Raw genomic sequence first — 14,105 nt, 5'->3', positions numbered from 1 at the left:
TCTGAATCTCCTGGAAGTCCATGAGCAGGCTTTTCCTTTAGACTTGTGAATCTCCTGGACTTGCAAATACACTGAATCCTGGCTCTGAATCTCCTCTAGCTTCCCTGAAGTTCTCCCCTTGACTGAATCCTGACTCTGAATCCCCTCCCAGAGAGTGGGCTTTTATATGCTCTCTAAAGGTGTGAGTCTAATGTGTGGACCAATGAGCAAACTCCTTTAAAGGTATGAACTAAGTACATAAGTACCTTGTAAGACTCCGAACAGGTATACTGAGACAATCTGTTTGGTGATGTGTCCAGGATCACTGAGGCCAGATTTGTACTGAGGTTTTCTTGATTTCCAGTGGAAACACTGGCCAGTGTTCTATCCACTGTGTCACTTAGCTGGCCCAGCAGTTATATACTATATGATGTAGCACATAATTGATTATGGGCTGCCTGGTGGCAATTTTTGAAGTTGTAAGGACTTCAAGATGCCATTGTTTGCAGGTGACCTCATGCAGGTATCATCAATACCAAATACCACAAGGCTTCCTGAGTTAGATCCAAGGCTTCTCAAAGGAGAGCAACCTAGCTGTCCTCAAAAGGAAAATCAACTAGATCTTGAACATGAATGTTTGTGCACACAGATACATATACACATATACATATGTGGATGTCTACATAAACTAATGTGCATATAAAAATAATAGACACACCTATACACAATGTACAGGCAGATGTATGTTACACACACACACACACACACACACGCACACACAAAATCCAGATACAATTTGTATAAAATGGAAATTCACCACTCTATTTCTTTATTACATTCTCTTTTGTTCCTGATACTGGACTTTTCTCCCGACTGTTCTCCAGGATTCTTCTTTTCTTGGAAGATTCTATTATCCCTGCAGGACTTACTCTTTTTACTCAGAATACTCCTCCTGGAACCTCCATTTTAAGGAAGCTTCAAGATTAACCATGTTCACTTCTTTCTCTTCACCCTTCCCTTCCCTGAAACTGAATTTTCTTTTATATGTTATCTCCCCCAGATAGTGTAAGCTCTTTGAATGCCCAGCAGAGTTGTTAAAACATAATAAATATTTAATAAAGATCTTTCCCCTCCTTTCTCCTTTCCTTCATTTTTCCTTCTTTTCATCCTTTCCTTCATTTTCCCTTCTTTTTCTTCCTTTCCTTTTTTCTTCCTTCCTTCCTTTTTTCTATTTCTTACTCTTCCTTTCTTGCACACTTCTTCCATCCCTTCCTCTCTTCCTCTCTTTCTTCCTCCCTTTTTCCCTTTCTACCATACTTTCTTCCTTCTTTTATCTCCATTTCTTTCTTCCCCCTTCCTTTCTCTATCTTGCATCCTTCCTTTCTTCCTTTTTTCTTTCTTTCCTTCCTTCCTTCATTTGCCTCAGTTTCCTCATCTGTAAAATGACCAAAGAAGAAAATGATGAGCAACTTTAGTATCTTTGCCAAGAAAACAATAAATGAGTTCAGAAAAAGTCAGACAGTACAGAACAGCAGCAAAAATATATTCAGTTTGCCAACTAAATTCAAAATTCCCTGAGGGCAAGATCTTGTTTTACAACTTTCTGCATCTCCCTTGGTGCCCAGCACAGTTCAAAATATATCATCAACAGTGAGCACACATTAAAAAAAAAAAAAAAAAAAAGACATGTCAAGGATCATAAACCTTAATAAGTTATAGCTGAAAGACAACCTATCTAATCCAAAGGTTCTTTATCTGAGGTCCATGAGCCTTTTTGTTTTTGTTGTTAAAAATTTCTACATAATTATTTTCCTTTTTAATTTAATGCATTTCATTGTATGTGTTTAAAATCCTTCTAAAAAGGGATCTATACTGATAAAGGTACTCATGGCATGAATAAATACCAAAAAATGATGATAATCTCATAATGTAATGAAACAAAAACTCAGAGAGATCATGAGACAGACCCAACATAATAGGGATAATAAAATGCTAAGCTAGTCCTATCACTCTGATCCTCTTAAATCCAAGCTCAAGCCCTTTCCACCATATGAACTTTCTTGACTGAATTTGCAAATGACATGAATAAAGAAGATTTATGTTTATTTAGTTAATTTTTCTTAGTGTATTTTTACTGTCAGACTTTTTGTCTTCCACATCTATCTCTGAAACTCTTCCTGCTGACACAGCATGGAACTAAGCCCCCCTCCCCACACACACTCACAAATACACACACACACACACACACACACACACACTCACAGAGACACACAAAAATCAAAATCAAAACAACAAAAACAAAGTGGACAGATCTGGAGTAACTTGATAGGTAAATAATTAATAGCAGGTAGCTTTGGACTTATTAATAGGTTTTAATTAAAAGCTTTTCTAAGAGATGAGACTTTTTTGTATTAAATCTTATGTTTTCTTCTTCATGATTCTCTCCCCTCTGCTTTTCACCCATATAAAGGTAAAACCATTTTCCCCAGACCCAGCTCAGATGATACCTCTTCCTTGGAGTCTTTCTTGATTTCTCCAATTCCCCCAAATCATTCTTTTTTCTGAGCCACCCTAGACTCTTGTTGTTCAATCTTTTTTTCAGTCATGTTTGACTATTTGTGATCCTATTTTGGGATTTTCTTGACAAAGATATTGGAGTGCTTTGCCATTTCCTTCTCCAGATCATTTTACAAATACGAAAACTGAGGCAGAGTGAAGTGACTTGAACAATGGCTGTTTCTATGTCTATAGTTATTGTCTTTTCATCTCTAGGTGTTATTTTTTTTTAATTAGACCATAATTCTTAAGAGGATGGAGACTTAATCTTGTGTTTTAAAAAGTGCAACCACTATGGCATATTAATGCTGTGACAGGCTTTTATTGCTAGATTGTGTGATTCTATACTTTCTCTTTTTCCAAAGGGGACATGCAACCACCATGATTGCCATCAGAAGAAAATATGGAATCTCTTACAAGGCTGAAAGCATTATTTTATAGTCTTGTAGCTAAGTGAAGTTGGAAGGGCATTAGAATTACAGTCTCAGAACATATGCTGGGGTCAATATGTATACCAGGAATCTGGAATCTGGAGTGTGTGAGGGGGGCGAGTTTGAGGTGAATATAAAAAAATACATCAGATTTTAGTAGGCCTTTAATTACCATCTCAGTTTGTGCTTTATCCTGTCTAGACAAACACAGTCTAGAAGAGCTTTGGACACCTGAGTGGAGAGAGGAATCAGTACAGTATCAGGGTGAGAAGGAAAATCAGCTAAGGTACTGTTGCAATCAACTATGTAGGTAGGAGTGAGGGCCTAGATCTGGATTGTGGCATCTGGATCGAAGAAATGAGGGCCCTGGGGAAGACTGTAACAAAATGCCTATAAGTGAGAGGTGAACTCACCATGGAAATATGAATAACAAGGAAAAAAGAAAACACTCCAAGTCCCATTATAAACCTTTTTTACTGCAAACACATCCCTTTAATAAAACAGGCAGATGATACCCAGTCGATACAAGAGACATTAAACCCCAAACCAGTGGTAATTGTGCTGAAGACAGAACTAGGGACGAAGAACAAATGTTAGGTGGATTACATTAGCTGGCTAAGTTAATTAAAAATGAGTCCAATAATTGGGTTTGTTTGTTCTTTTTCATTGGCATTAGGTCAGAATCTTTCCATGGAAAGAACATAGACTCCCTACAGAAACCACTTGTGGTTGCTTTGTTTTGCTTTTGAACTGGTGGTTTTGGAAAACAGTATTCTGGAGATCTAGATTTCTAATCAATCAATCCACCAAGCATTTATTAAGAGTCACCTGTGTGCCAGATACTCTGCTGCATGCTAGGACAAAGAGAAAAATCAAATGGTTTTTGTTCTCTAGGACCTTATATTCTACTAGAGAAGCTAACATGCATATATGCTTGTATATGTAAAATATATTTAAAATAAATACAAGTCAATTTTAAAAAAACACTTATTTTTGGCAATAAGAGGGAATAATTTTACTCAAGCAATTAATCGATCAATTCTCAGAAAGCCCTATGATTTGGGGGGGGGGAGAAACAATAAAGGTGATATGAAGTTTAAGTTAATTTAATTTGATTTGATTAGCATTTAATAAGTGCCTTTGTTATTATTCAGTCACTTTTAATGGTGTCTGACTTTTCCTGGCCTCATTTGGGGTTTTCTTAGTAAAGAAACTAAAGTGATTTTCTATTTCCTTCTCCAGTTCATTTGACAGATGAGGAAACTAAGATCAAAGGATTAAGTACTTTGCCCATAGTCACATTGTTAATAAATGTCTGAAGTCAGATTTGAACTTCAGACCCAGTGCTCTATGCACTATTTCACACCCTAGCTGTCCATCATAAGAAATAGTAGGTACCTACTATGTACAAATACCATGGTAGGTGCTGAGGATTAAAAAGCAAAATGAAGCACTATTTAAAAAATATATATCTTATTTTTGCTGTGTCTTCTGAGAGCTTCTTCACTAGTGATATGATTATGGTTGTAAGGAGGGAGTGAGTGAGGGAAAGGAGGCAGCTTGAGACATAAAGACAGGTAGCCATAACACCTATAACTAAAGTTCATTATCAAATTGTGGAATAAAGTGGGAAGTGAGATCTAGGGGGAAAGTTGTAACTACCAGGAGGGATCAGGAAAGAGTTCATAGAAGACATAACAATGTAAAAGGGGATAAACCTTAAAGTATAGGGAAAATTCAGTGGGTAAAAAGAAGGAGAAAGAGCATTCTAGGTATAAGGAAGACTTTCCCCAATTAATACCAAACTAGGAAAGCACACTTTAAAACACAACAATTTGCTTAAAGTTAGAGTTTGGATGGGACTGAAGATGGGTATAATGGAAAGTCACAAACTGAGGAGGGCCTGGAATTTTCTGCAAATTGATGACAAAGACAAGGGAAAGCAAACCTTGATGTTTTGGTTTTTGTTGTTGGGTTTTTGTTTATTTCTTTCTTTGTTTTTATGCCTCGTTAGAGTTTGAATTACAGCACTGACTTTCCAGTAAAGAGATCTCAATTTATGCCCTGACCTGTCATTTGAAGGGTATTTAAGTTACATCCAGTCACTTTGTGCTTAAACTCTTAATTTCCTTACCTGCAAAATGGAGTTAATAACCTGTGCCTCACACATGGCTGTTGGGAGGATCAGATAAGATACAACACTGTATAGAAAATGCTTGGTAAAGCTTAAAGCATTGTGACAATACTCTTTATTCTTATTTCCTATAAGCAGAGCCTGACAATGCTACTGTGCTAAAAGTGATTCATAGATAGAGGTACCTAAAAGAAGGAAGGAGAAAATAATATAATGTAAGAAAACATTGGCAATAAATAAAAGATGAGATGAGGCAAAATAGCAATCTGTGGTAAAAGCAATTTATGTGAGTATATATTTATATGTACATGTGCATGCAAATGCACACATATATGGCTAACACACAACTTATATATGTGCATATATATATATATATATATGCATATATTCTGGGGAAAACATCAGGCTGTAAGTCAAGAGATATAGCTAATTCTGACCCTAAGTCTACACCTTCTCATTGTTTCTTTCCTCCTTTGGGTTTTGCTTTATTCATTTGTAAAATGGGATGAATTAGAGAAAATCAAGAAAAAGAAAACTATTGTCTTTTCAAAAATATCTCTTAAAAGGAGAATTATATACATAATTATGAATATATTCTCTATGAAAATGTTCTCTAAATTTTCCTTATATTGTAGTGGTTACTTCATAGTTCTTAAAGAAAATACAGAACAATGCAAGCTTTTGTTGGTCCTATCAAAATGGAATGACTTTGAGTAGAATCACATAATGTGAATTGAGTGCCTGCTTTATAAGGGCCAGCCAAGCTAAATGTGAGGAGATTCATTACAATGACTGAGATGACTTTTACTCTCCTTTTATTCTCATCTAAAACTACTCATGAAACCCAGTGAAAGAAGGGGAGATGGTAAAGCATAATATCTAATTGAGGAGCAGAAAACTGACCAAATTGACTATAACATAGGGTTTGTGTAGTGAATGAATAGTAGAAAATAAGACCCACAGGGGCAATTTGCAACAGTGTGACTGACCTTGATTTCATCAGAATGAAGGATTGGCATGGGATTAAGACTTGATCTTGGGCAATGAGGAGCTGGAAAATTTTGAGTGAAGCAAATCTTATAACTTTGCACATTGGGTGGGCTTCTGTGGCATTTGTTATGGGAAAATGTGCAAAGATCATACAAAATGGGAAGGTAAGTATGAGTTGCAATCATTAGAGACTATGTCTAGTTTAATGAATCATAAATTCAGTAGTCTGTCTATTTGAGTAAATAACTGTGTATGCTGGAAGCACTATTATGAATCTAAGATTAGAAGTATGAGTTTCTGCAGAAGAATAGATAGTAATATGACAAATGGGCACAATTTATTTGTACAATGATTCTCTATTACCTCCAGAATCAAGTACAAATTCCTCTATTTAGCATTCAAGGCCCTTTATAATCTAGTACCCTTCTATTTTTCCAGTTTTATGGCAACTTCATTCCCTGCCACATCCTCTTCAATTCAATAACATTGACCTCTTAACAATTCCAAGAACAAGAAACTCCATCTCTCAGCATTTTCATTGGCTATCTCTCATGCCTTCCTCATCTCCTTCCCTGCTTTCCTTCAGCTTTCAACTAAAATCTCCTCATTATAGTAAGCCTTTCTCAACTTGCCTTACTTCTGGTGTCTTTCCTCCATTAATTATTTCTTATTTATCCTGTAAAAAGCTTGATTGCACATATATTTTTTCATTATTTATCCCTTTACAATGTGAACTTTTTGAGGGTTGGAACTGTCTTTTGCTTCTTTTGCTATCCCTAGGGCTTAATACATAATTTGTATGTAATAAATATGTATTCATTGGGTTGATTGTTCCAGGAATCAGAACATAGATGATATAATATGAGAAGTTGGAGAGGATTTGCTTATTCAAACGATAGAAAAGTAAAGGTGGAAAAGACTTTAAAACATTGAATAATGGATTAGTAGAAAAAGAATCTTTATATATAATTTTAGTCCATTTAAAAATGGTGCATAAAAAGATTTGGCGTAAAGAAGGCTTAAAAGGGAATAGTACCTTCACAAGGCTATTGCAATACTTCACATATGAGGATCTCTCTGATCGATGTTCTCTCCCTCTTTAATGGAGTCAGGAATTCATCCATGAAAGAAACTCCTGGTGGGAAAATCCTTTTTAACAATGGATATCAGCACGTTTTCTTCAACTTATTGTACCAAGGCTCAGCATAACTATAAAGTTTCTAAGACTATTAAGGTCCTGGACAGCAGGGGCTATTTAACTCGTCTTTGAAATACCCGGAATCTATCAGAGGGCCTGACACATTCTATTCCCTTAAGAAATGCCTGATCATTGACCATCTATAAGACAGATTTACCCAAGTTACTAATGAGCTAGTCTGTGTGAAATGTAGGATTTGAACTCCAGTCATCTTGCTTTAGAAGCTGCTCTTTCAATTATATCATGTTTAATATATCTTCTCCTACTCCCATATAACAACTGGACACTGGTGTGAAGATGTGGAATTAGCATTGGTATATCTTGACTAGGTTAATAATAATCTGAGGTAGCCAATTCAGTCCTTGTAATTCTGGTGCATAGCAAAACAAACCTGAATACACAGCCACATTTTACTAAAGAACATCCTTTTTTATTATATCCAAAGAGCAATTTATGAATTTCATGCACATAAGGTAAGAAGACCTTGAGGTTAACAAGTATTGCAGTTTTCTAATAAAGGGTACAACTGTCTATTATGGAGGGGGGAAAAAAAGAACTTTATTTGAGCAAGGCATGTATAGGTATAGAAAGGCTCAACTCTAGTCAGAATGAATTATTTCTCTGAAAGAGCAAAAACTTTTGAGTACTTCTTGGGATTCCTTGAAATTTCCAACTACTATTAACCCTATATAGCATATTAACATGGTTGTAGATGCACTAATCCATATATGCAAATGCAATGCATGGTTTTACTCTAAGTGTTAAGCCACCTTTTCTCTGCTGAGAATTTCGAGCTGTGCAATTTATGAATACCTAAATTTCAACTTGTTCCACTCCTGAATTCAGAGATCTGCTTTAGTTAAGCCTTATTCCTATGCCCTTAACTTTTCAGCCATTATAACTATGAACATATATGTCATTCTTGAGCAGCCATGATTCTTCTTCTCCTGAATTTTCCAGGGTTCATTTGAAAAGTAATATATATATATATATATATATATATATATATATATATATATATATATATATATATATATATATATATATATATATATATATATATACATAAGAAATAATGAGGAAAGTTACTAGAAATATTAAATGACTAAATTCCTCTTCCTATTAAATGACTCTAAATGTTATAGATTTTAAGGTCAGAATAATCTTTGTGGTCATTTGAACTTACTCATTTGGAAACTGAGAAACTGAGGTTCAAGTTCACACACAAGGTCACACTTGATAGAGAGAGGACTTATGTATGTGTGTATGTGTGTGTATGTATACATACTTTGGCTTCCAATTAAGCACACTTTCCTTTATGCCATGATACCTCCCTCAGCTATTTTATCATTGTCTTAATCAATGAATTATAAGAAGATGGAAATCATGAAAGTGACATGCTTGTCAAATTTGTAGATGATATGAGGCACAAAGGGATAGCTTACACATTGGATAGTAGAATTCATATTTCTTTTTTAAAAAGATATATATCAATGTGAAAGATTAATGTCCTGAATTTAATTTTAATTTTATAATGACTTAATTTGCTAACAACTTGATAAGAGAAAATATAATATAGATAAATATAAAATTCTACTCTTGAGTGAATGGGTTACCTTTGGATGGAATATTCTCTTTTATTGCAAGGTTCAGACAGAGACTGTATGCCCATTCAGATATTAATCACACATGGGCTGGACCAGCATAAGATCAGAGATCTTGTAAGATATTACTAACAACTCTTTAATTTTGCCAGATGAGGAAACTATTAAAGTTGAAAATTAAATTAAATGTTTTGACCATATCACAAAACTCATAAATGTTAAGTGAAGTAGAACTTAGCTCTTTTAGACTCTAAGCCTAAGGCTCTATCCACTATACCATCCAGATGTGACTGGATAACCTCGGAAAGCATTTGTGATCCTGACAATCTGCAATTTTAGCATTCTATAGCATATGTGTACATAATACCACCAGGTGGGTGACAAAGTGAACAGATGTGACCTGAATCTCCCCTTTATTTTGTCCACAGGATGGTGCATGTCCAATAATTTCTCTTCCTCATGTCAGCTTTCCTAATTCATTTTCCCACTTCAAATGGGATGTCACCTGTACCCTTAAAGATTAGTCCCTCTTAAGCATCCTCATTCAGGGATTTGGTCTGTTAAGTGGGACATGTATGTTTCTCTCTCTTTGAAAACTTTTAAGTCCCAGGGAGCTCTCTTTTACAAAGATTTTCACATCCTTGGGCAACCTGTTCTGTCTTTGAGACATTTCCTGATTTTATGTAATCTCCCATTTGAAGATTTCCATACTGATGAGGGCATCTTATGAAGTGATTCCCTATTGTTCAGTGCATCCCTTTGAAAACTGTCCATGCCTTTTGAATGCCTGTCAGGGTGCTGAGCAACCATTGACTACCTCTGACCCCCTCCCTCTTCCCCATTCACCCTCCTCAGAATGGCCCTACTCTGTCACAACAAAATATCATCTGGCTGTCTTGGTATCTCTCCTGTCAATACATCAGCTCTTATACACACAGTAAAAGGATTAGATTAGGGAATACCAACCCAAAGGGTGGGATTTTCCTAGCTTTTATCTACTGTCTGAGGGGCACATAAGCAGTACCTTCATTTAGACTACTGGAAACTTGACTCTTCATTTGCCACCATAGTTCCACATGAGATGACATGTGAGCTGAGCACTGAGAAAAGTTGAGATCTATTAAGGAGAAGTGACAAGTGAATTCCAGGCATGTGGAATATCCTCTAAAAAGTACAGATACCAGAGGTGTCTCATTTTTCATCACTTTGCAGAGTATAAGTAAAATACAGAATATGGAGAGTAACAGTAGCTTAAGGATGGTATATGACAAGTAAATGGCAGTAGGACTAAGGGACAAGTAATTTGAAAATAGAATTGAGTCTATAATTGAACTAGTCAAGTATTGGATCAATACTGGGAATCCAGAAAAGTGAAGCCAGATTACGGAAAACACTAAGGCATTGTGGGGATGAAGGTTACTATGAGGACAAAAGAATAGATTTATAACAGCAGTTCTTAACCTGAAATTTGAGAACTTAGGATTTTTAAAAAATATTTTGATAGCTGCATTTCAATATAACTGGTTTCCTCTGGAATCCTATGCATTTCATTTTATATATTTAAAAATATTATTCTGAGAAGGAATCCAAAATTTTATAACTCAAAAAAAAATCAGAACTTTTATATAAGAGGGATGAAACATTAAGATTTGAAAGAAAAGGAGTCATCAGACTAGGATGAGATTTGTTTTGTTTTGTTTTTTTTAATTAAAAACTAAAAACTATTATTTATAATGTCTTTTGTTTCAGAATAAAAGCATTGACTTAAGGTAAATTCTAAAGCAAGGTAAAGGTGATCTTAGTCCTTTTGGATAGTGCTCAGTGAGTCCTTCTTTCTTTTGACTCTGCTGTCCCTTTCATTTTTCCAAAGCAAAGTTCTTATCCTCTGAGACTTTCTTCCTTCTTCTCAAGTCCCTATCTTTCCGTGGCCTAAAATCTCATATGAAATTTACCTGGCAGAATAGCAGCTTGGCACAGTGAATAGAATGCCAGTACTGAGAGCTAAGAAAACAGATTCAAGACTAGTCTCTGAAATGCTCTGGTTGTATAATTCTGAGCCAGGTACTTAGCATCTCAGTTTTCTAAACCAGTCACTAAGATTTTAAAAAATTACAGAGAACAGTGACAACCTGAGTTGGAAGAGCATTTCACTAGCTAATCCAATAGATGACCTACTAAATAACAGGTATATATTTTAATAGTGATCTGCAGACAGAGCACTTCCTCCTATTAGATATGTCTTTATTGTTCAACTAACTTTAATGGTGAGAAACTATAGGCCATAGGAGATATTGAGAGCCAAGCCAGATGGTCAATCTACTGTGTGCCAGGAGTGAGGATGTTTTTGGATAGATACAGTGTTGTGGCAGGCAGTCAAGGTAGCCAGAATAGGTGACCCACTTTAAAAGCAGAATGGCCTTTTCTCACTTTCCTTTCCTAAAGATCTGCAAAATTGTTTTCAAGGTACTACAAGGTAAGTCTTACAAAACATCTCCAGTTTCTCTCAAAACTGTCCTTCATGGAAATGCAATAGAATTCCATTACATTTATACAAAAAAATTACTTAAGCCATTGCCCAATTGATGGGCATCCTTTTAGCACCCAATTCACTGGCACTATTAAAACTTGTTATAAATGGTTTATTTGTACATTCATGACACTTTCTTCTTTCAGTTCTTTCAAAAAGAGACTGTATTTTGCCTTTTTTATATCCCTAATGGTTGATATATAGTAGAAATCAAATTGAGGCTAGTTCACTTTACTTTGATCTCTTTGTTTGACTACAGATTTGCTAGATGAGTTTTGTTTTTCATAGTAGGGAAAGCAAGTAGGATGGAAAGAAAATATTAACTGAAAAAATGTAAAAGGGAAAAAAAGCAAAGTCTCAGAATATAAAAAAGGTTAATTCAATGTATAAAGTTAGAAGACTTTTATATACTACCCCTTCCCACCAAAAAAGAGGTGTGAGTGTGGAGTGAGGGGAATCAGAGAGTCAATAACTAGGATATTATGCATTTCTTAGTAGGCTATGCTGGTAATGGACTAAGCCATTATTCACTGTTTTGTATAGACTGTGTTTGTCAAATTAAATTGAAATATTTGTTAATTAAGAGAAAATGTTGAATATTTAATCAAAATATACCTCTGTTTATAAATCAAACAAGCAAGCAATAACCATTCATTACTGGCTACTATGAGTTAGGCACCTTGCTACACTCTGGGGCATACACACATACACACACACACACACACACACACACACACACACACACACACACCATACCACAAAATTCAAAAGACAGTTCCTGACCTCAAGGAACTTACAACCAAATATAAGAGACAATATATAAATATATACAAAACAAACATAAAAACAAATATATACAAAGCAAGCTAGATATTTAAATGGATAAATAGGAAATAACCAAGTGAAAGCACTGAAGTTAAAAGGAGGCAGAGAAGCTTCTCATAAAAAGTAAGATTTTAAATACCAGCCCAGAAGTCAGAAGGACCTGATTTCAAATTTGGCTTCTGAAACTTAACACTTCCTAGCTGTGTAACCTTGGGCAAGCAACTTTACCCCAATTGCCTTAGACAAAAAAAATAAAAAAATCACGGGGGCAATTAGAAAGAATTCCCAGAGCTAAGAAATGGATTACTTTGTATATGGAACAAACAGGAGCCCAATGTCACTGAATCAAAGAGCATATGTTTCATGGGGTCAGGTGTAAGAAGATTGGAGAGGTAGGAGCAGGCTGGGTTGGGAGGGGTTTTGAATGCAAAAAAAAAAAAAAAATTGCATTTGTTCCTTGAGGAAATAGGAAGCCACTGGAGATTTCTGAGTCAGAGACAGATGTGATCAGAACTGCATTTTAGAAAAATCACTAGTGGTTGAATGGAAAATGAATTACAGTGTGGAGAGATTGGAGGGGGCAAGCTTACTAGCAGCTATTGTAGTAATGAATCAGTGAAGTGATGAGATCCTTCACCAGGGTTGGGGCAGTGTCAGAAGAAACAATGTGACATTGCAGAGGTGAAATTAAGAGGCTTTAATATAAGTCTAAATATGAATGTGTGTATGGGGGAAATAGTGAGAAATAATAAGGGATCTAGGATAATTCCTAAGTTGCAAGACTGAGGGACTTGGAAAATAGTGCTGCCCTCTATAGCAATAGGGAAGATAGAAAATAAGGAGGATTTAGGGGGAAAGATAACAATTTCTGTTTTGGATATATTGTTTTTAGGATGCTGACTGGATGTCCAAAAAACAGTTGGAGCAATGAGAGGATAATGCAGCACAGAGATTGAAGTGAGAAAATAGATTTTAGAATCATTAGCACAGAGATAACTAAGTATGTGTGAGCTGATGGGATCACCAAGTGAAAAAGTATAGAGGGGAGGGGAAGAAGAGGTCCCAGAACAGAAATCTGTGGGACATTTAAGGTTAATGGGAATCATCTGGAGAACTTAGCAACAGAAACAGAGGATAGGCAGATAGGAAAGAGGAAACCAGGAGAAAATAATGACCCCCAAAAGAACCTAAGGGGAAGATAGTATTGACAAGAAGAGAGTGATCAACATTGTCAAAGACCATAGAGAGGTCAAGGAGTATAAGGAAAAAAGGCCATTGGATCTAGCAACTAAGACAGTCTAGTCTCTATTCTCTATAGTATTTTTAAGGTTTTGTCATTATCTTACTAAATATTTTATTTATTTTTGCTTAACTGTAGTTTTATCCATTCCACATCAAGGGATTAGGCGCAAGGTTCCCTGTGATCTGAAAAATCTGTGGAAATTTTTTTGACATACCTTTCATACCAGAGAAGAAATCTGAATCATTATGGTACTAAAAGATAAGCTATATTGATATTACATAACCTGATGCATATATTTTATGTATTTCTGAGTTTCTAAACTTTTTTGTATCATCTGTTGGCCACTGTTATATTGTCTGAAGGTTCTGCAAAACTTCCCCCAAATTCTCATTTAATTTCTTATTCCAACTCACAATATATTGAAACTTCAAGGGGGAAAGTAATGATGTGGAAGGGATAACTGTTTATTCATGGATGATTAAGTCACTTCCTTCTAAGACCTATTTCTTCACATGCAAAAATAGAGCTACTGTCTTCTCTGTGGGGCATATTCTGTGGGGATATTCTGAAGAAATAATTTTATGCAATATAAAGTGTAATTAAGTGAAAGATACTTAA

Source organism: Sminthopsis crassicaudata, chromosome 2 (assembly GCF_048593235.1).
Source record: "Sminthopsis crassicaudata isolate SCR6 chromosome 2, ASM4859323v1, whole genome shotgun sequence".
NCBI classification, from domain to species: Eukaryota; Metazoa; Chordata; class Mammalia; order Dasyuromorphia; family Dasyuridae; genus Sminthopsis; species Sminthopsis crassicaudata.
Note: the sequence above shows the minus strand (reverse complement) of the source record.